General features: G+C 42.8%; 1 protein-coding gene and 1 non-coding gene across 2 annotated transcripts in view; both read right to left on the bottom strand.

Moving 5' to 3' along the window:
* LOC120027915 (uncharacterized protein DDB_G0284459-like) overlaps nucleotides 1–17,915 on the bottom strand; it is a 159,459-nt gene extending 141,544 nt beyond the window's left edge. The window contains exon 1 of the mRNA XM_038973010.1: nucleotides 17,839–17,915. The gene's annotated coding sequence lies outside the window, so the exon portion shown is untranslated. The remainder of the gene's footprint in view (nucleotides 1–17,838) is intronic.
* Nucleotides 17,916–18,692: 777 nt separating this feature from the next.
* trnaa-ugc lies at nucleotides 18,693–18,768 on the bottom strand. Its single transcript has one exon. It is a non-coding gene; the product is annotated as a tRNA-Ala (tRNA).
* Nucleotides 18,769–21,140: the final 2,372 nt, after the last annotated feature.

Genomic DNA, 21,140 nt, shown 5'->3' with positions numbered 1-21,140 from the left:
AACTCCCTATGCCCCAATGACTCCCTCCTACGTATACATGTACATACTCTCTCTCTCTGTTTCAGACACTCAGACACCACGATTTCCCCCTAACCGTTCACACACCCTGACACAGCTCTGGCTCTATGTGTTTGGCAGGATTGGGAACTATGCTGACCATTGTTACAGAGGCTTGACACATGGCAATGGAATGCACAGCAGCACAGACACAAAGGACAATTATAATCTCAAAACCAAACACTTGAAACACAGGTAGCAGACAAACTAAGCAGGGCCTACGTCTGAAAGAGCATAAGGGAACAAATTAACCACAGCTCAGTTCTATGTTAGGTAGTAGTAGTGGTTAATATTAAGTACTCATAGCAGGTGTGAATGACATTAAGTAGTTTCAAGTCTGCTCTCTCCCTTTCTCTTTCTTTCCTTTTCTTGTTATTCATTAATTTATTCATTCATTAATTAATTTATTTATTCATTCATTTATTCATGCATTCATTCATTGCTCCCTCTCCTCCATTTTCAGTGCATCAACAGAAACCTCCAACTCAAGGTTGTCTTTCTAGTTTACATGAATTATGCATTCCTAGTCACTGGTCTTAAATCACGTCAATGAATCCATTATCAAACAGTACTACACTGTACAGCGCTTGGCTGGGAATCGCTTCCAAATACAAAAGCTTTGACTTTCCAAGCACTCTCTATCAAAACAGTGAAAAACAACTGAAGGATACGATGGATGAGAATGGGTAGGATGAGAAGGGACAGAGAGCCAGGGTCAGAACAACGATGGAATGATGGTGAGGTTAGAATGTAAGGATGGGAAGAGTAGGAGATTTACTTTGGATTATTAAAAGGAGGATAAACCGGAGAGGGATATCATTTGGTGCTTTACGTTGGCTTTTGGCCACTTCTTGTTCTCCCTTTACCTTCTCGTTCTCCATTTACCTTCTCGTTCTCCCTTTACCTTCTCGTTCTCCCTTTACCTTCTCGTTCTCCCTTTACCTTCTCGTTCTCCCTTTACCTTCTCCCTTTACCTTCTCGTTCTCCCTTTACCTTCTCGTTCTCCCTTTACCTTCTCGTTCTCCCTTTACCTTCTCGTTCTCCCTTTACCTTCTCGTTCTCCCTTTACCTTCTCGTTCTCCCTTTACCTTCTTGTTCTCCCTTTACCTTCTTTAGTCGTTGGTCTCACTCTCTAGGACAGGGATGGGGAACTGGCGCGCCAACCCCCCCATGTCTAGCTGTGTGGTGGTAATGCTGGTGTTGGATATGTCCCAGGGGATGCGGTAGCTATAATTCTGCTGGAGGCCTGATTGACAGTTAATGCTGAGCTGAAGCCCAGCTGCTACTGTTGTCCTGATGCAGGGGGATTACACTGCCTACTGACCCTTTACAGCCTCACTCTTTCCTCTCCGTCTTCTCTCCATCCTTCATTCATCCGCCTATGGAAAACGACTTGGCCGAAAGCCAGCCAATGTAAATCACAGAATGATACCGCTCGCTGGTTTATCTTCCATTTAATAATCCAAAGTAAATCTCCTACTCTTCCCATCCTTAGATTCTAACCTCACCATCATTCCATCGTTGTTCTGACCCTGGCTCTCTGTCCCTTCTCATCCTACCCATTCTCATCCATCGTATCCTCCACTTGTTTTTCACTGTTTTGATAGAGAGTGCTTGGAAAGTCAAAGTTTTGTATTTGGAAGCGATGTACAGTGATGTACACTCTCTGATAATGGATTAATTGATGTGATTTAAAGCATGAGTTTTGCTCACTAAATTAACAACACGTTGTAGTCAAAGACTTTGGAACGTAGTTGTAGTCACGACCATGGTTTCCTGTAGTATAACTACAGACATAGTTATGTTTTTACATACAACTTATTTCTGGATATCTTCGGATCTACCCACAATGCATTATTTCTTAACGTCATATGGAGAACTGGTGCTACCTAGCTAATTCCAGCTGGCTAATGTTAGCTACTAGCCATGCTAGCATGTAATTCCACACCAAGTGTTGGCGCTGGTGAGCTACTATGTACACCCACGAAGAAGAAACCATAAAAATTGATGCGAAAAACGGCAACTCTTTTTCTCCTGTGCGTTTGGTAGCGGTAGGCAAGCGAGCGTTGTAGTAGTTTTCCGTCGTTTGCAGCTAGCGCAGTAACACCCACATAGTACAGTAATACCCACAAGGATGGGGTTACGTCTCGTTTGTGGCCCAATCATTTGTGGCCCAAAAAAGGAGAAGCAAGCTTTGAATGGTTTGTCCGGTTGAAGCGAGCGGAATGGAGTATGGGGACCATGTGCAATTCTACCGCATGCAGTGCTCATTTCATTCCGGAGTACTTCATTGGCTTAGTATAACCAGTGGAAAGCAGGATTCGGAATGAGACTGACTGAAACCAGGTGCTCCGCCAAACGTGAATGTGAAGCCAGCCACCTTTATTTCCTACCGACCTACCAGTACATTGCGAGTGTCAGCAGTGATGGAAATTCAATGTCGATTAGATTTAACTCACCATATCGCTATTCGTATTTGTGTTTATGGATGCCAAGGCAGCAGCTACTCTTCCTGGGATCCAGCAAAATTAAGGCAGTTTATACAATTTTAAAAACATTACAGTACATTCACTGACTTCACAACAGACTGTGTGCCCTCAGGCCCCTACTCCACCACTACCACATATCTACAGTACAAAATCCATGTGTACGCGTGTGTATAGTGCGTATGTTATCGCATGTGTGTGTATGCATGTGTCTATGTTTGTGTTGCTTCACATTCCCCGCTGTTCATTAAGATGCATTTTTATCAGTTTTTTTAAATCAAATTTTACTGCTTGCGTCAGTTACTTGATGTGGAATAGAGTTCTATGTTCTGACTCTTCCACTGAAGGCCTCTTCTTGGCCCTACTTTGACTTTGGTAGCTAACTCAGCAGTCAATCAGTAAGTCTCCGCTCTCTCTACTATATACTGTATCTGCTAGCTTGTTTTGTTTTGTTCTCTGGGTTCCTGCTTTTGCGAGGAAAAGTGAATAGGGTGAAATTATGAAGCAAATGGACAGAGAAATACAGCTTCACTCTATCCAATCAGAGCAGCAGGATCAACGTAGAGCCCGCCCTTTTCTTTACAGACAGGCAAACTCGCCAGTTGACTTATTTAGACCATGCACATGACTTTAACTCAAAGATAATACAGTATGGTTTAGAAACTCTGTGACTAACACATGAGAAACATGTTTGCTGGCACCCCCAAAAAACATATAATTATAAAATATCCTCGGATCATAATCGTATCCTGAAAATTGCCCATATCTGTTAAGATACTCGGCATACCCCTAGTGTCTGGCTATTGCTACTATGCAAATATACAAGTAACCATTTCACTGTACTGTCTACACCTTCTGTATCCTGTGCATGTGGCAAATACACTTTGATTGTATGTGATATATAGTAGTGTGTGTTTATCAGAGATGGTGATGTGAAGATCAATATGACCTGCACCAAAGTCAGATTAGGATATAGGCCAAGGATCAGATAACGTGTATTTTTGATACTACTTTCACCACTTTTAGTCTTGAAATCTTTGGTTGTTTACTACACTACCTTACTCCCTCTGTTTAGCACATGGCCTCACATGTGAATCCTTAAAGAGATGGGTGGGGTTTAAGAGGGTGTGAACGATGCTGATTGTGTGCAGACAAAGAAGAGTGCTCCAGTAGGTGTACCAAAACATTCAAGGTCCATTTTCTCAAGTTTATCAACTTTTAAAGCAGAATCCCTTTCCCACTGTTCTTCATCTGTAGTGTATGATATACCATTTTGTATCTCTGAGTCTCTACTTTTATCCAGTGTAAAAAACACCATTTCACATTTTGCTACATAAGACCGAATCGAGGTGGTCGATCACTTTTGCCGAAAGTTGTAAATTGGCTGAAAATGTCATTGAAACCAGTAGTCATGAGTGCAAACGATTTGGTTTAATTTGAAGTTATTTCTGTTGGAGTTTACATTATAGGGAATAGTCTGGTTAGACGAGTCCTACGTATTACGTCACACGCTAAATGTTTTTTCTTTGGCATTCTGATCAGTTTTATGTAATAACTCAACATTTTTTAAAAGTCAAGTGTAACTTTGTATTGGGACTCTTGATAACGTATTCTAATGCAAATCCATATGTTACATGTGGTTATGTTTATGCTACCTACCCTTTAATAAGACCAGTGACTAGGAATGTATAATTAATGTAAACTAGAAAGTCAACCTTGAGTTCGAGGTTTCTGTTGATGCACTGCCAATGGAGCGGGAAGCTTTGCCTTGAACTGGCAGAAAACTAGCGTAGCAACACAAGGTGTGAATATATTTGGGTAAAACTTGTCTACTGCAATCCTGAACAAGCTCAGACAGCAGAACCTGGCACTACCATGCAAAACAATAAATAAAACTAGTAATCATCAATCAATAGGCCTATTAGAGCTGACCCCATTTAGTCGACTGGTCGATTATTTGGTCTATAGGCTATCGGTCAACCGAAATTTCTTTAGGCGAGCAGTAGCAAAAGAAAATAATAAACATTATGGTGTACAAGACACCTGTCTGATTGGCGCCCGTGGGGATGGCCCAGTCCATCACTAAGACGTGCTACTGAAATTGTATATGGTAATAATACGTATGAACAATGTTGCAACACTAATAAAATTATATTATTTTATGATATTTTATTACCGCTTTCTCCCGAGTTGGATAGCGGTCGCTGTCCACAGTTCTGCGGTTGAATTGGCGCCTTTTCCTAGACCATGTTGCTAATATAATAGCAATGTTGTTTTATTTAACTAGGCAAGTCAGTTAAGAACCAATTCTTATTTACAACAACGGCCTACCAGGGAACAGAAGGTTAACTGCCTTGTTCAGGGGCAAAACGACAGATTTTTACCTTGTCAGCTCGGGGATTCAATCCAGCAACCTTTCGGTTACTGGCCCAACGCTTTAACCACTAGGCTACCTGCCGTCCCAAACGTTAACCAGCTTATTGGTTGAGAACGATGAGGTGGAGGCAGCCGCGGAGTTAGGAGATGAGAAAACAGCCTTTGCCTAAATTATCTAAGAAAAGTGAGGAGAGAGGAATCCTCAACTTTAATAGGTCTATAATCAATAGCCTAACTGTTAAATGTGCCTGGCTTTATAAATCAATCATATCTATCTATCTATCTACCCAAATATGACAGATCCTGCTTCTGTTGCCTGTTTGAGTGTTTGTTTAATAGCCTATTGATTCCGTGAGCACCAACCACAACATGCCGGATAAACAATTTCACAAATTCGTCTGTTTTTAATATTTTCTCTGCTGTAATAAAGACTCATCCTCTGCTATAATAAAGACTCATCCTCTGCTGTAATAAAGACTCATCCTCTGCTGTAATAAAGACTCATCCTCTGCTGTAATAAAGACTCATCCTCTGCTGTAATAAAAACTCATCCTCTGCTGTAATAAAGACTCATCCTCTGCTGTAATAAAGACTCATCCTCTGCTGTAATAAAGACTCATCCTCTGCTGTAATAAAGACTCATCCTCTGCTGTAATAAAGACTCATCCTCTGCTGTAATAAAAACTCATCCTCTGCTGTAATAAAGACTCATCCTCTGCTGTAATAAAAACTCATCCTCTGCTGTAATAAAGACTCATCCTCTGCTGTAATAAAAACTCATCCTCTGCTGTAATAAAGACTCATCCTCTGCTGTAATAAAGACTCATCCTCTGCTGGAATAAAGACTCATCCTCTGCTGGAATAAAGACTCATCCTCTGCTGGAATAAAGACTCATCCTCTGCTGTAATAAAGACTCATCCTCTGCTGTAATAAAGACTCATCCTCTGCTGTAATAAAGACTCATCCTCTGCTGTAATAAAGACTCATCCTCTGCTGTAATAAAGACTCATCCTCTGCTGTAATAAAAACTCATCCTCTGCTGTAATAAAGACTCATCCTCTGCTGTAATAAAAACTCATCCTCTGCTGTAATAAAGACTCATCCTCTGCTGTAATAAAGACTCATCCTCTGCTGTAATAAAGACTCATCCTCTGCTGTAATAAAGACTCATCCTCTGCTATAAAAAAAGACTCATCCTCTGCTATAATAAAGACTCATCCTCTGCTGTAATAAAGACTCATCCTCTGCTGTAATAAAGACTCATCCTCTGCTGTAATAAAGACTCATCCTCTGCTGTAATAAAGACTCATCCTCTGCTGTAATAAAGACTCATCCTCTGCTGTAATAAAGACTCATCCTCTGCTGTAATAAAGACTCATCCTCTGCTGTAATAAAGACTCATCCTCTGCTGTAATAAAGACTCATCCTCTGCTGTAATAAAGACTCATCCTCTGCTGTAATAAAGACTCATCCTCTGCTGTAATAAAGACCCATCCTCTGCTATAATAAAGACCCATCCTCTGCTATAATAAAGACTCATCCTCTGCTATAATAAAGACTCATCCTCTGCTATAATAAAGACTCATCCTCTGCTGGAATAAAGACTCATCCTCTGCTGGAATAAAGACTCATCCTCTGCTGGAATAAAGACTCATCCTCTGCTGGAATAAAGACTCATCCTCTGCTGGAATAAAGACTCATCCTCTGCTGGAATAAAGACTCATCCTCTGCTGGAATAAAGACTCATCCTCTGCTATAATAAAGACCCATCCTCTGCTATAATAAAGACTCATCCTCTGCTATAATAAAGACTCATCCTCTGCTATAATAAAGACTCATCCTCTGCTATAATAAAGACTCATCCTCTGCTATAATAAAGACTCATCCTCTGCTATAATAAAGACTCATCCTCTGCTATAATAAAGACTCATCCTCTGCTATAATAAAGACTCATCCTCTGCTATAATAAAGACTCATCCTCTGCTATAATAAAGACCCATCCTCTGCTGGAATAAAGACTCATCCTCTGCTATAATAAAGACTCATCCTCTGCTATAATAAAGACTCATCCTCTGCTATAATAAAGACTCATCCTCTGCTGTAATAAAGACTCATCCTCTGCTGTAATAAAGACTCATCCTCTGCTGTAATAAAGACTCATCCTCTGCTGTAATAAAGACTCATCCTCTGCTATAATAAAGACTCATCCTCTGCTATAATAAAGACTCATCCTCTGCTGTAATAAAGACTCATCCTCTGCTGTAATAAAGACTCATCCTCTGCTGTAATAAAGACTCATCCTCTGCTGTAATAAAGACTCATCCTCTGCTGTAATAAAGACTCATCCTCTGCTATAATAAAGACTCATCCTCTGCTATAATAAAGACTCATCCTCTGCTGGAATAAAGACTCATCCTCTGCTGGAATAAAGACTCATCCTCTGCTGTAATAAAGACTCATCCTCTGCTGTAATAAAGACTCATCCTCTGCTGTAATAAAGACTCATCCTCTGCTGTAATAAAGACTCATCCTCTGCTGTAATAAAGACTCATCCTCTGCTGTAATAAAGACTCATCCTCTGCTGTAATAAAGACTCATCCTCTGCTATAATAAAGACTCATCCTCTGCTATAATAAAGACTCATCCTCTGCTGGAATAAAGACTCATCCTCTGCTGGAATAAAGACTCATCCTCTGCTGGAATAAAGACTCATCCTCTGCTGGAATAAAGACTCATCCTCTGCTGTAATAAAGACTCATCCTCTGCTGTAATAAAGACTCATCCTCTGCTGTAATAAAGACTCATCCTCTGCTGTAATAAAGACTCATCCTCTGCTGTAATAAAGACTCATCCTCTGCTGGAATAAAGACTCATCCTCTGCTATAATAAAGACTCATCCTCTGCTATAATAAAGACTCATTCTCTGCTGTAATAAAGACTCATCCTCTGCTGTAATAAAGACTCATCCTCTGCTGTAATAAAGACTCATCCTCTGCTGTAATAAAGTGTAATAAAGACTTTCTCATTAGAACAGTCTCTCTGGTATTATTTAGTATTATTTAGTGTTGTTCACTGTTCCAAATTGTCAGAGAAATTATATTTATAATAATAATAACAACCCTCATTTTTCTTTATCTGCTTATTGTTATTATTACTATTATTGTTATGATTATCATCATTATGATAATAAGTAATGTCATTATCATTAGTAGGTTTAGTATAGCAGCCTTGTATAACCACCATTGAGCTGAAAGCCTTAGAGCGCCTCCTATTTAATCTTAATACCGTAACTTATTTAGGCCTATATTTCATTACTCATATAAACCACTGTATCAGTCAATCAATCATTCACTAGTTCATGTCATCACACAGCATAAGCGACTTTCACGATTAGAAATGCAATCAAGAATTTTTGTTATAAAATAACAAAGCGACCCTCGAATAATCAGCGTAAAGAATCGATAAACTGGTTCATTCACGAATGAATGCGCCTGGTTTTAGTATTTGCTATAATAAAGGCTTTACAAAAAAAACTAAAAAACGTTACAACAGACTCTCTGGTACGCTTATCATTTATTTAATGTTGTTTACATTGTTCCAAACGGTCAGAGAAATTACAGTGCATTCGGAAAGACCTCTTGACTTTTCCACATTTTGTTACATTACAGCCTTATTCTAAAATGTATTAAATTGTTTGTTTTCTCCTCATCAATCTACACACAGCCTTGATTCTTCTTGGGTATGACCTTTCAAGCTTGGCACACCTGTATTTGGGGAGTTTCTCCCATTCTTCTTGGCTGATCCGCTCAAGCTCTGTCAAGTTGAATGGGGAGCATCGCTGCAGCTATTTTCAGGTCTCTCCGGAGATGCTCGATCAGGTTCAAGTCCGGGCTCTGTCCCAAAGCCACTCCTGCGTTGTCTTGACTGTGTGCTTAAGGTTGTTGTCCTGTTGGAAGGTGAACCGTCGCCCTATTCTGAGGTCTAGTGCGCTCTAAAGCAAGTTTCATCAATGATCTCTCAGTACTTTGATTCGTTCGTCTTTCCCTCGATCCTGAATAGTCTCCCAGACCCTGCCACTGAAAAACATCCCCACAGCATGATGCTGCCACCACCATGCTTCACTGTAGGGATGGTGACAGGTTTCCTCCAGACGTGACGCTTGGCATTCAGGCCAAAGTTCAATCTTGGTTTCATCAGACCAGACAATCTTGTTTCTCATGGTCTGAGAGTCTTTAGGTGCCTTTTGATAAAACTCGAAGCGGGCTGTCATGTGCCTTTTACTGAGGATTGGCTTCCGTCTGGCCATTCTACCACAAAGGCCTGATTGGTGGAGTGCTGCAGAGAAGGTTGTCCTTCTGGAAGGTTCTCCCATCTCCACAGAGGAACTCTGGAACTCAGTCAGATTAACCATCGGGTTCTTGGTCACCTCCCTGACTAAGGCCCTTTCCCCCCAATTGCTCAGTTTGGTCGGGCGGCCAGCTCTAGGAAGAGTCTTGGTGGTTCCAAACTTCTTCCATTTAAGCATTATGGAGGCCACTGTGTTCTTGGGGACCTACGGAGCTCTACGGACAATTCCTTCAACCTCATGGCTTGGTTTTTGCTCTGACATGCACTGTCAACTGTTCGACCTTATATAGACAGGTGTGTCCCTTTACAAATCATGTTCAATCAATTGAATTTACCACAGGTGGACTTCAATCAAGTTGTAGAAACATCTCAAGGATGATCAATGGAAACAGGATGCACCTGAGCTCAACTTTGAGTCTCATCGCAAAGGATCTGAACACAGAAATAATGTATTTCTGTTTTTTAGTGTTAGTAAATTTGCTAGAAATTTCTAAAAAACTATTTTCACTTTGTCATTATGGGGTTTTGTGTGTAGATTGATGATGATTTTTTATTTATTTAATCAATTTTAGAATAAGGCTGTAACGTAACAAAATGTGGAAAAAGGGAAGGGGTCTGAATACTTTCCGAATGTACTATATATTGTAATCTATCAGCACCTGTTAGTCTCACATAATATGTACGCAGTGCTTGTTCCTTACCTTCTTTTTCTTGATCTCCAGTATTTTCCACAACTAGTCACATTATTTCCACATTTATTCCACACATCTGACTTCCCCTTTACTTCCTGAGCCATCAGTAAACATTCCCCCGTTTCAAATGTATTAGGGTTGTTTCAAATGTATTTCAAATGTAAATGTATCCATTTTTGTCACAAGTGTTACGGTGTTCAGAGTTTGTTATAACCAATTTATTGATGTGATTATAATATGCTATAGGTCAGGCCCTATTGGTCAGGTGCATGCGATGCATACATGTGTCACGTAAAGAGAGCAAGGGTTAAGGGAATAGGGACTGTTTTTCCTAAACAAATGAGGGATTTCGGTAACAGAACCTATCAGTCAGAAATGGCTGTAATTATGTTACATCTTCAGCAACGCAGATAAACGCTGTTGATGTTCTGTGGTGGTCGCTGCAGCAGGGGGGAGAGAGAGACAACACTATACACTGATGTTCTGTGGTGGTCGCTGCAGCAGGGGGGAGAGAGAGACAACACTATACACTGATGTTCTGTGGTGGTCGCTGCAGCAGGGGGGAGAGAGAGACAACACTATACACTGATGTTCTGTGGTGGTCGCTGCAGCAGGGGGGAGAGAGAGACAACACTATACACTGATGTTCTGTGGTGGTCGCTGCAGCAGGGGGGAGAGAGAGACAACACTATACACTGATGTTCTGTGGTGGTCGCTGCAGCAGGGGGGAGAGAGAGACAACACTATACACTGATGTTCTGTGGTGGTCGCTGCAGCAGGGGGGAGAGAGAGACAACACTATACACTGATGTTCTGTGGTGGTCGCTGCAGCAGGGGGGAGAGAGAGACAACACTATACACTGATGTTCTGTGGTGGTCGCTGCAGCAGGGGGGAGAGAGAGACAACACTATACACTGATGTTCTGTGGTGGTCGCTGCAGCAGGGGGGAGAGAGAGACAACACTATACACTGATGTTCTGTGGTGGTCGCTGCAGCAGGGGGGAGAGAGAGACAACACTATACACTGATGTTCTGTGGTGGTCGCTGCAGCAGGGGGGAGAGAGAGACAACACTATACACTGATGTTCTGTGGTGGTCGCTGCAGCAGGGGGGAGAGAGAGACAACACTATACACTGATGTTCTGTGGTGGTCGCTGCAGCAGGGGGGAGAGAGAGACAACACTATACACTGATGTTCTGTGGTGGTCGCTGCAGCAGGGGGGAGAGAGAGAACGGGTGCTAGTCACACAGCCACTCGCTGTCTGAGCCCGGCCCGGCAAGTCTGTTCCGGGCCCGGCACAATCAAATCAATTGCGGTCGGACTCCCTCCAGTCATTCATTATTTCATCAAACAGTGCTCTTAAAGCATCAGACAAGCTCAGCTCAGTGCATATAGTTGATTTGATTAAAACACATAGGATGTGTCTATATATGGAAAAATACAAGTTTGATTGGTTGAAAGAACAGATAACTCTCGGTCGACCAATACTTTTTTGTTGTTGTTGAGGACAACCCTAAAGCCTATCCCACAAAACTCAAAGTAAAATGGCCTCCTGATTCCACCATTATTCAGGTGTGGAAAAGAAACAAAAATCAACCAACACCAACGAATACGACCTAATTCGAGATGAGAATAAATATCTACGGTGCTATACACAATGCCAACCACTCTTCATTATGACAACCTAGGGTAATTGAGATAGGCCATTGTTCCACTTCCAGTCCCAGACCCATATATCAGCCAGTAGACAATGTATAACTTCAGTCTCCTTTGGAGTACCTTGGAAATACAGAAGAACCCTTCTGGCAGCACATGTGGCTTCCTGAAACGGGTCCAAAACTAACACATAAACATGTCTGAATGAGCCAACGACACAGTCAGAGACAGCAGAGATGAAGCAAAAGATGTTCCATCGCGCCAATGATTGATGATTTTATAGGGAGACAGTCCTGTCCTATCAGGCTTACAACATCTTCTCCCTGTCTATGATATATAGCCAAGGCTACTTTGAGTATGTGCAACTGAAAAAAAGTATACTTATTATTAGGGATTCACGATATATCAGTGAACATATCGGAGTCTAGTTTAACGCTGATGTTAAAATCCGATGTCAAACATACTGTGCATACCTATATAAACGTAGGTACATGACCTAATGATGCCACGTAAAATATTGCGCTACGCGTGCAACACAGCATTCCTAACCTAGCCCACAATGTCTGCTGTGTGGATCGAGCAGTCAACAAGTCCAGCAGTCATTTGAAAGAGTAAGAACATTTCAGTGAGACAACTCAAAGGCAAAATCTATTAAAGCCAAGATAATGGTTTTTATCGCCCTTGACAATCAACCGTTCTCTGTCGTGGGTGATGTTGGCTTTCGCCGACTGGTCGAACACCGGTACACACTACCAAGTGCGCTATTTTTCAGATGTTGCACTACCGGAGTTACACAGTAATAGCGTCACTGCTATTAGCTTCATGACATACATACTATGGAACGCCGTTTGGGTGTTTGAGTGTCAAAAAAGATACAGTGGCACTGTCAAAGCTGTACAAAAAAGTCTGCAAACAAGCAAACACCGGCCATGAACGACGTGTTTACAATACCGCGTAAATCCTGTTTGAGAATGAAACGACTGAACAAATGAACAACGAAACAGCACAGCAAGTAAGTGAAAGAAATAGGTTTTGATTATGTTTTACTGGTAACGGGGACATACGTAACTGCCAACAAAATAACTTTTTGGTCAGTGTGGTGTGTGTGTGTGTGTGTGTGTGTGTGTGTGTGTGTGTGTGTGTAACCTGTATTTAACTAGCCAAGTCAGTTAGGAAACAACTTACAATGACAGACGACGCTGGGCCAATTGTGCGCCACCCTATGGGATTCCCAATCACGGCCGGATGTGATACAGCCTGGATTTGAACAAGGGACTGTTACGCCTCTTGCACTGAGATGCAGTGCCTTAGACCGCTGCGTCCATGTGTGTGTGTTAACTATTTAACTGTACAAGAATGCTTAAAAGGCCACTGACATTTTAAAAATCGGTTATCGGTATTGGGTTTTCTGGCAAGGAAAAAAATCGGACATCGGTATCGGACAAAAATGTAATATCGGTGCATCACTACTTATTATCACACATGATTGTATAAGATAGTGAAACTTAGGTAAAAACTAGGGCAGTAGCTGTTACACATTGGCCATAAAAGCTGGTTACCTGAGTATTGATCCCTGCTCACTGATGCTCATCAGATCATAAAATATCCAGTCTGGCCGGATGGACAGGACGCAGAGCCGCTGTAATTGCATTATGGCTAATTGTTCCTATCAATTACAGATTGGGCCAACAGCAGTAATGACAGTGTCCTGGTTTTAATGATGATGGGTGGCCTGGGGCGGTAGGAGGCTCCAGTACGGTACACTGTGACTCAGCGATGTGGAGCTGGAGTCAAGCTAACTCACTAAGCACTACAGCCTCTGTCTGGTTACCATTACCGCACTGACACCGCTTGATATCCAGCACTCTACGGTCGACCAGGGCACTCTACGGTCGAACAGGGAGGGCTCCCTAGGGTCGAACAGGGAGGGCTCCCTAGGGTCGAACAGGGAGGGCTCCCTAGGGTCGAACAGGGAGGGCTCCCTAGGGTCGAACAGGGAGGGCACTCTACGGTCGAACAGGGAGGGCACTCTACGGTCGAACAGGGAGGGCACTCTACGGTCGAACAGGGAGGGCACTCTACGGTCGAACAGGGAGGGCACTCTACGGTCGAACAGGGAGGGCACTCTACGGTCGAACAGGGAGGGCACTCTACGGTCGAACAGGGAGGGCACTCTACGGTCGAACAGGGAGGGCACTCTACGGTCGAACAGGGAGGGCACTCTACGGTCGAACAGGGAGGGCACTCTACGGTCGAACAGGGAGGGCACTCTACGGTCGAACAGGGAGGGCACTCTACGGTCGAACAGGGAGGGCACTCTACGGTCGAACAGGGAGGGCACTCTACGGTCGAACAGGGAGGGCACTCTACGGTCGAACAGGGAGGGCACTCTACGGTCGAACAGGGAGGGCACTCTACGGTCGAACAGGGAGGGCACTCTACGGTCGAACAGGGAGGGCACTCTACGGTCGAACAGGGAGGGCACTCTACGGTCGAACAGGGAGGGCACTCTAGGGTCGAACAGGGCACTCTAGGGTCGAACAGGGCACTCTAGGGTCGAACAGGGCACTCTAGGGACACCCAGGGCTCCCTAGGGTCAACCAGGGCTCTCTAGGGTCACAGCGGGCTCTCTAGGGTCAACGAGGGCTCTCTAGGGTCACAGAGGGCTCTAGGGTCGCCCAGGGCTCTCTAGGGTCAACCAGGGCTCTCTAGGGTTGACCAGGGCTCTCTAGGGTTGACCAGGGCTCTCTAGGGTTGACCAGGGCTCTCTAGGGTTGACCAGGGCTCTCTAGGGTTGACCAGGGCTCTCTAGGGTTGACCAGGGCTCTCTAGGGTTGACCAGGGCTCTCTAGGGTTGACCAGGGCTCTCTAGGTTTCCAGTTACCATGACCTGACATCCTATCTCTGCAGCACCACATGCTGCCTGCCGGGTGTTTTGTAGAAAAGCACACCGTCACTCCAGAAGTGTCATCCAGGCCAGGCCAGGCTAGCAGAGTCATGGTGAGCAGCAGCCGCAGGGATGGGAGACACAGATCAGGCCAGATTAGTCGAGTGGGGAAGAGTGGAGGGGAATTGAGAGTACTTAGTTCCAGTCAATTGGTTTGCCCTTATCACTTTTACTTGCTAAACTGGTAGGATAATCGAGGGTCTCTGTCATCTAGTATGGCTGTTCATTTATTCATTCATCCCTTCCTGATAACCTACATTTCATTCAGTAGTGTTCTGTAAAGCGTTGTGTAATAATCCAAGCATGCAAATGGGGGTTTTAGTGCATACTGACAATGTGTCCCATGTACGTGGCTGGAGCTAACAGTATTTTATCTAAAGATCAGAGGCTCACCATTGCACACGTGTTTCTATTGAGGGAGCGTAGACACTGTTGACTGACAGCATTAAAAGGTCTCCCCCTCAAAGTTGACATTTCTTGTGACATTTGCCCTTTGTGGTGACGGAGCGCTGACCTCAGGATTCCTCCGTCTGTCCGTGTCTCCTCCTTGTAGCATTCCGAACCAATGCTTCCACAATCCACAATGCTTCCACAATCCACAATGCTTCCACAATGCTTCCACAATGCTTCCACAATCCACAATGCTTCCACAATCCACAATGCTTCCACAATCCACAATGCTTCCACAATCCACAATGCTTCCACAATCCACAATGCTTCCACAATGCTTCCACAATCCACAATGCTTCCACAAACCACAATGCTTCCACAATGCTTCCACAAACCACAATGCTTCCACAATGCTTCCACAATCCACAATGCTTCCACAAACCACAATGCTTCCACAATGCTTCCACAATCCACAATGCTTCCACAAACCACAATGCTTCCACAATGCTTCCACAATCCACAATGCTTCCACAATCCACAATGCTTCCACAATGCTTCCACAATCCACAATGCTTCCACAATCCACAATGCGCTGGATGCATTTCTGAATAACGGCATTCTTTCCAAGGCGTTTTTTTATTGCACGGCCTGGGACTTCCTTGACGGGTGATTGCTTTGGAGCTTCCAGGTTTGTCTGCTCCTATTTAGATGGCTAGGAGCTGAAAGATACATTACATTCACAGCCACTGGGACATAGATACCAAATAGGACAATAAAACAGCTGGTTCAAACAAAACATGTATCCATACTGTGTTCTGACAACATGGTGAGCATATGGATAATGAAATCACCACTGTTTAAATTAGGTTGTACTAGGAAGACGGGGATGCATGAAGTTACAGCTGACATGAGGAAAAACTAGGCTAGCCAAATACAAACCTCTAACAGCCTAACGTCACTAAGGCTGTGTTTATACAGCCAGCCCAAATCAGATCTTTTGACAAATCATATCTTTTGCCCATAATTGGGCAAAAGATCACAATTTCTACTGCCTGTGTAAATGCAGCCTCTGGGTTACCAGACGTTTACCGGTGGCATCTCCCTAGATAGGCTACTTTCATTTATACACCTTTGCCATATCACACAGTAATCCTAGTGGAACCCTTCCAGGTCAGGGCAAGCGTGTTCAAAATTCTCCCTTGGTATGCGAACACACCAAAGAGTACATGTCTGCATGATAAATATACAGCCTAACAGACCTTCCTCTTAGCGTTCCCCTCAGCCATACTACAAGCTAGCATGGGCCACCAGACAAAGAGCTGCCTCACCAACCCACACACACACACACACACAGACACACACACACACACACACACACACACACACACACACACACACACACACACACACACACACACACACACACACACACACACACACACACACACACACACACACACACACACACACACACAGATTAGATCAGGCCTACACTTCATTTTGCCAATTTGGTATGAAATGAGTGCGTGTGGATTCATGCTGGAATTTCTCTAACAGCGTTTAACTAACTGTAGTGCCAAAGAAATTGAAGAAAACATATGCTCACTTAGATAAGACTTTACATTAAAGTTTCTACGATGTAATAATACTATAGCTAGTAACAACAGCAACGCTGTTAATAACTACAGTAATAGCAGCACCACTCATCAGGATAACAACAACTTCATGTAAAGTGTTACCCTCAATTTATTTAGCCTTCATTTAACCAGCTAAGTCATTCTGATCACATTCTATGTTTATATAGGTTAAAATAAATACAGTAACGTCTGATAATCAGACAGAATGTAGGCGGTAATGAAGCAGGCACCCGCTGGGCTAGATAGACCCTCCGATTCCTCCTGCCCGCAGTAATCTGGGGAGGATTGTCCAGTAATCTCCCGCAGGATCCACACTCCTCTCTAATAACAAGCATAATCCTCCTCTTATCATTCCTATCATCAATATCTAGGAGATAATGGTTAACTCTCCAATGGCATCACAACAGGCCAGAGGGCTGATAATAGGCCAAACACAGAGAGAAAGTAGCTCAGTGTTTACACTAACGTGAGGCATTGGGAAATTGAGACGGGTAGTGAGTACAGGTTCCTTGTCATGGGCGGGTGGGCGGGCCTACAGACTGGGAGCTTTAAAACACATGGCAGTGAGCGATATACAGTAATAACAACACGCTGCTCTATGCAGACGGCACATGTTCAAGATAAACAACTTTCTGGCTAAGTTACAATGCAAACAATATCTTAGACGCGGTATACAATAGACCTACAGTGGGGTTCCTTTAGAGATTAGATTCAATAAATCAGAGCCTTACATGTAGGACAGGCTAAGAGGAAAGTAAAACGACATATTATTTCGGGCCGAACAGTCAAAACTGAAAACGATAAGATCGAAATGATTAAAATGTTACGTTGTCAATGTTTTCACATCTGTCAACAGTCGGAATACAACGTAGTTCTACGGGAGGTCCCGACAGAGCTGCCTGAAGCCCTAGAAGAAAATATACCAGTTGCACTTTCTAAAGGCTCCTACGAATACGAACCTTGTGCACAGTTGCTTAGCCCTGATTGAACTACATTATGGCCACACACCCACACCCACCGTCAAACTTGCAGAACTTTGCGAACAGCCATAGCTCCTGCGCTGTGACACTCCGTGTGACTGCGACTTCGTCCATGCACTTCTTATATTGATGCGTAATTCTTATCCAAATTCAATGTCCCTTCACTGATAAATCAACAAACCATATCAGAACGACATGTTAACCGCAACAAAAGGTACCAAGAGGTTTTGCCCAATAAAATGCAGTGTTTATTTTGAGTTGACTCACCGTTTTCTGACAATTTTTTAAAACAATTTGTTGGGAGTCTCCGAGTGTCGCTGCCAGCACAATGATACTGCCTCCCGAACCGGACTTCAGTGATCGCAGGGTAAGGTTACCGCCCACTGACAGTATACTCCAATCGAAATGAAAAAAAATACCAGTTGACTGGAATTCCATCCAATGATAATGGAGAACAGATCCGTTTGACAGAAGCTAACTCCAATCACAGCTTCTTATTTCACAAGCTAACGCCTTGACAGTTTCCTTCGGTAGGCTACTGTAGTGTACTTTTGATAGACAAACGGAACGTACAATGAGTACATTTGACTCCTTTTATGGGACGGTATGAACCCAACCATTCTAAGGAACACTGGTTGAAAACGGCAACCCGACGAAATCATTAGAATGTCTCCGGCAGATATAGTCGTCCTGGCTAGATCATATTTCTTGTGTCATGTAGTGTGAGGATGCAAGTTTTACATTCTAATTGAGGTGCATTATTCATTACATAGACCCAAGGGTTAGACTAGCCTATATACCAGGGGCATTTCTAGGATTTGAAGACATTGGGTGCTTAGCCCAAAGCCAGTTGGGAGTCCGGGGGCATTCTCCCCCGCCCAAAAAATAAGAAGAAATTGAACGGCTAAATGCATGAATTTGGTACACTTAGAGATGAACATTGAGAGATTAGATATTTTTCAGGTAACTTGCACCTTCCCACCTGCCACAGCAGACATTGCCAGTACTCAATTACAGTTGCTACTGTGGGCACTTACATTTACATTTACATTTAAGTCATTTAGCAGACGCTCTTATCCAGAGCGACTTACAAGCACATACATTCATACTTTTTTTTGTACTGGCCCCCCGTGGGAATCGAACCCACAACCCTGGCGTTGCAAGCGCCATGCTCTACCAACTGAGCCACACGGGGCCACACGGGGCCACTTCTAACCTGTAACTAATCTGGTTCAGCATATCAACGGGTGTGCTGTAGAACCCCCGTAAAATAAACATGGATATTTTCTATCAAACAGATGCTAGTCATTCAGATATCCAAATAATGTTTATTTGTCATAATCTAAATACAGGGGAGTGTACACCATTTAACGCTAACTCAAGACAACTGGGTATTCAACAATAATGTTATGGTAAAAGTAACATACAAAAAAATTGTATGAACATTGTAGTACAGTTCAGTGTGTACGAGTGTGTCTCAGGTGTAGAGACACACAAGTCCAGAGAACTGCAGCTACAGATTGTTACTCCAGATAATATGATTTACCCAAAGATTTCTGCCAACAGGTGAGTGTCCAACCCAAAGTGCTGCATGTCATGATAACAGAGACCTATCTTGATCAATGAGAGAAGGCTTGAAATAGACAAAATGGCGGTGTACACATTGTTGGATTACTTCATTGAGCAAAATAAAGTATTTATTTTAAAAAACAGTGGATTTTCTAAATTCAAACTGACCCCCTGCAACTGGTCACAGACATTTTATGAGACTCCTGTTTTCCCGAATCGAGGATGAAAACAGCATTGCTAAGGTTGGTTGAAGATTCTCTGTGCTACACCAAACAGTACCTATCCTGTAACTCCCAGTAATGGATACCAAAAATCTTTGGTTAAATCACTTTATCTGTAGCTACGAGAACTATATATGACTAAAAAGAGAAGAGGTTTTACAATCGACATACAAAAGATCGCCGATTTGTAAAACCTCTTCTATTTTTAGTCATAGATATGGCTACCGGTAGTTGATTAGCTAACTTAGCTAGCTAGGCAAGCTACCTACAGTACCAGTCAAAAGTTTGGACACACCTACTCATTCCAGGGTTTTTCTTTATTTTCACTATTTTCTACATTGTAGAATAATTAAAATACATGAAAACTATAAAATAACATATATGGAATCATGTAGTAACCAAAAACATGTTAAACAAATCAAAATATATTTATATTTGAGATTCTTCAAAGTAGCCACCCTTTGTCTTGCCACAGCTTTGCACACTCTTGGCATTTTCTCATCCAGCTTCATGAGGTAGTCACTTGGAATGCATTTCGGTTAACAGGTGTGCCATGTTAAAAGTTAATTTGTGAAATTTCTTTCCTTCTTAATGTGTTTGAGCTAATCAGTTGTGTTGTGACAGGGTAGGTTGGGTATACAGAAGATAGCCCTATTTGGTAAAAGACAAATTCCATATTATGGCAAGTACAGCTCAAATAAGCAAAGATACATGACAGTCCATCATTACTTTAAGACATGTAGGTCAACATTTAAAGAACTTTGAAAGTTTCTTCAAGTGCAGTCGCAAAATCATCAAGCGCAGAGTAAGTGAACGGATGATCTCCGCATGTGTGATTTCCACCGTGAAGCATGGAGGAGAAGGTGTGATGGTGTGCTGGTGACACTGTCAGTGATTTTCTTAAAGGAACACTTAACCAGTATGGCTACCACAGCATTCTGCACCTATATGCCATCCCATCTGGTTTGCGCTTAGTGGGACTATAATTTGTTTTTCAACAGGACAATGACCCAAAACACACCTCTAGGCTATTTGACCAAGACGGAGAGTGATGGAGTGCTGCATCAGATGACTTGGCCTCCACAATCACCCAATCTCAACCCAATTGAGATGGTTTGGGATGAGTTAGGCCGCAGAGTGAAGGAAAAGCAGCCAAAAAGTGCTCAGCATATGTGGGAACGCCAAGAGTAATGGAATGCCAAGAGTGTGCAAAGCTGTCATCAAGGCAAAGGGTGGCTACTTTGAAGAATCTAAAATCTAAAATATATTTTAATTTGTTTAACACCTTTTTGGCTACTACATGATTCCATATGTGTTATTTTATAGTTTTTATGTCTTCACTATTATTCTACAATGTAGAAAATAGCCAAATTAAAGAAGAACCCTTGAATGAGTAGGTGTGTCTAAACGTTTAACTGGTAGTGTGAATACAGTGCATTCAGAAAGTATTCAGACCCCTTGACTTTTTCCACATTTTGTTAAGCTACAGCCTTATTCTAAAATGTATTAAATCATGTTTTATAACATGACATGGACAACCATCTCTGCAGCACTCCACCAATCAGGCCTTTATGGTAGAGTGGCCAGGGGGAAGCCACTCCTCAGGAAAAGGCACGTGACAAGCCGCTTGGAGTTTGCCAAAAGGCACCTAAAGACTCTCAGACCATGAGAAACAAGATTCTCTGGTCTGATGGAACCAAGATTGAACTCTTTGGCCTGAATGCCAAGCGTCACGCCTGGAGGGAACCTGGCACCATCCCTACTGTGAAGCATGGTGGT

This window comes from Salvelinus namaycush, chromosome 33 (genome assembly GCF_016432855.1).
Source record: "Salvelinus namaycush isolate Seneca chromosome 33, SaNama_1.0, whole genome shotgun sequence".
In the NCBI taxonomy this organism is placed as follows: Eukaryota; Metazoa; Chordata; class Actinopteri; order Salmoniformes; family Salmonidae; genus Salvelinus; species Salvelinus namaycush.
This window is presented reverse-complemented; position numbering and strand designations above follow the sequence as displayed.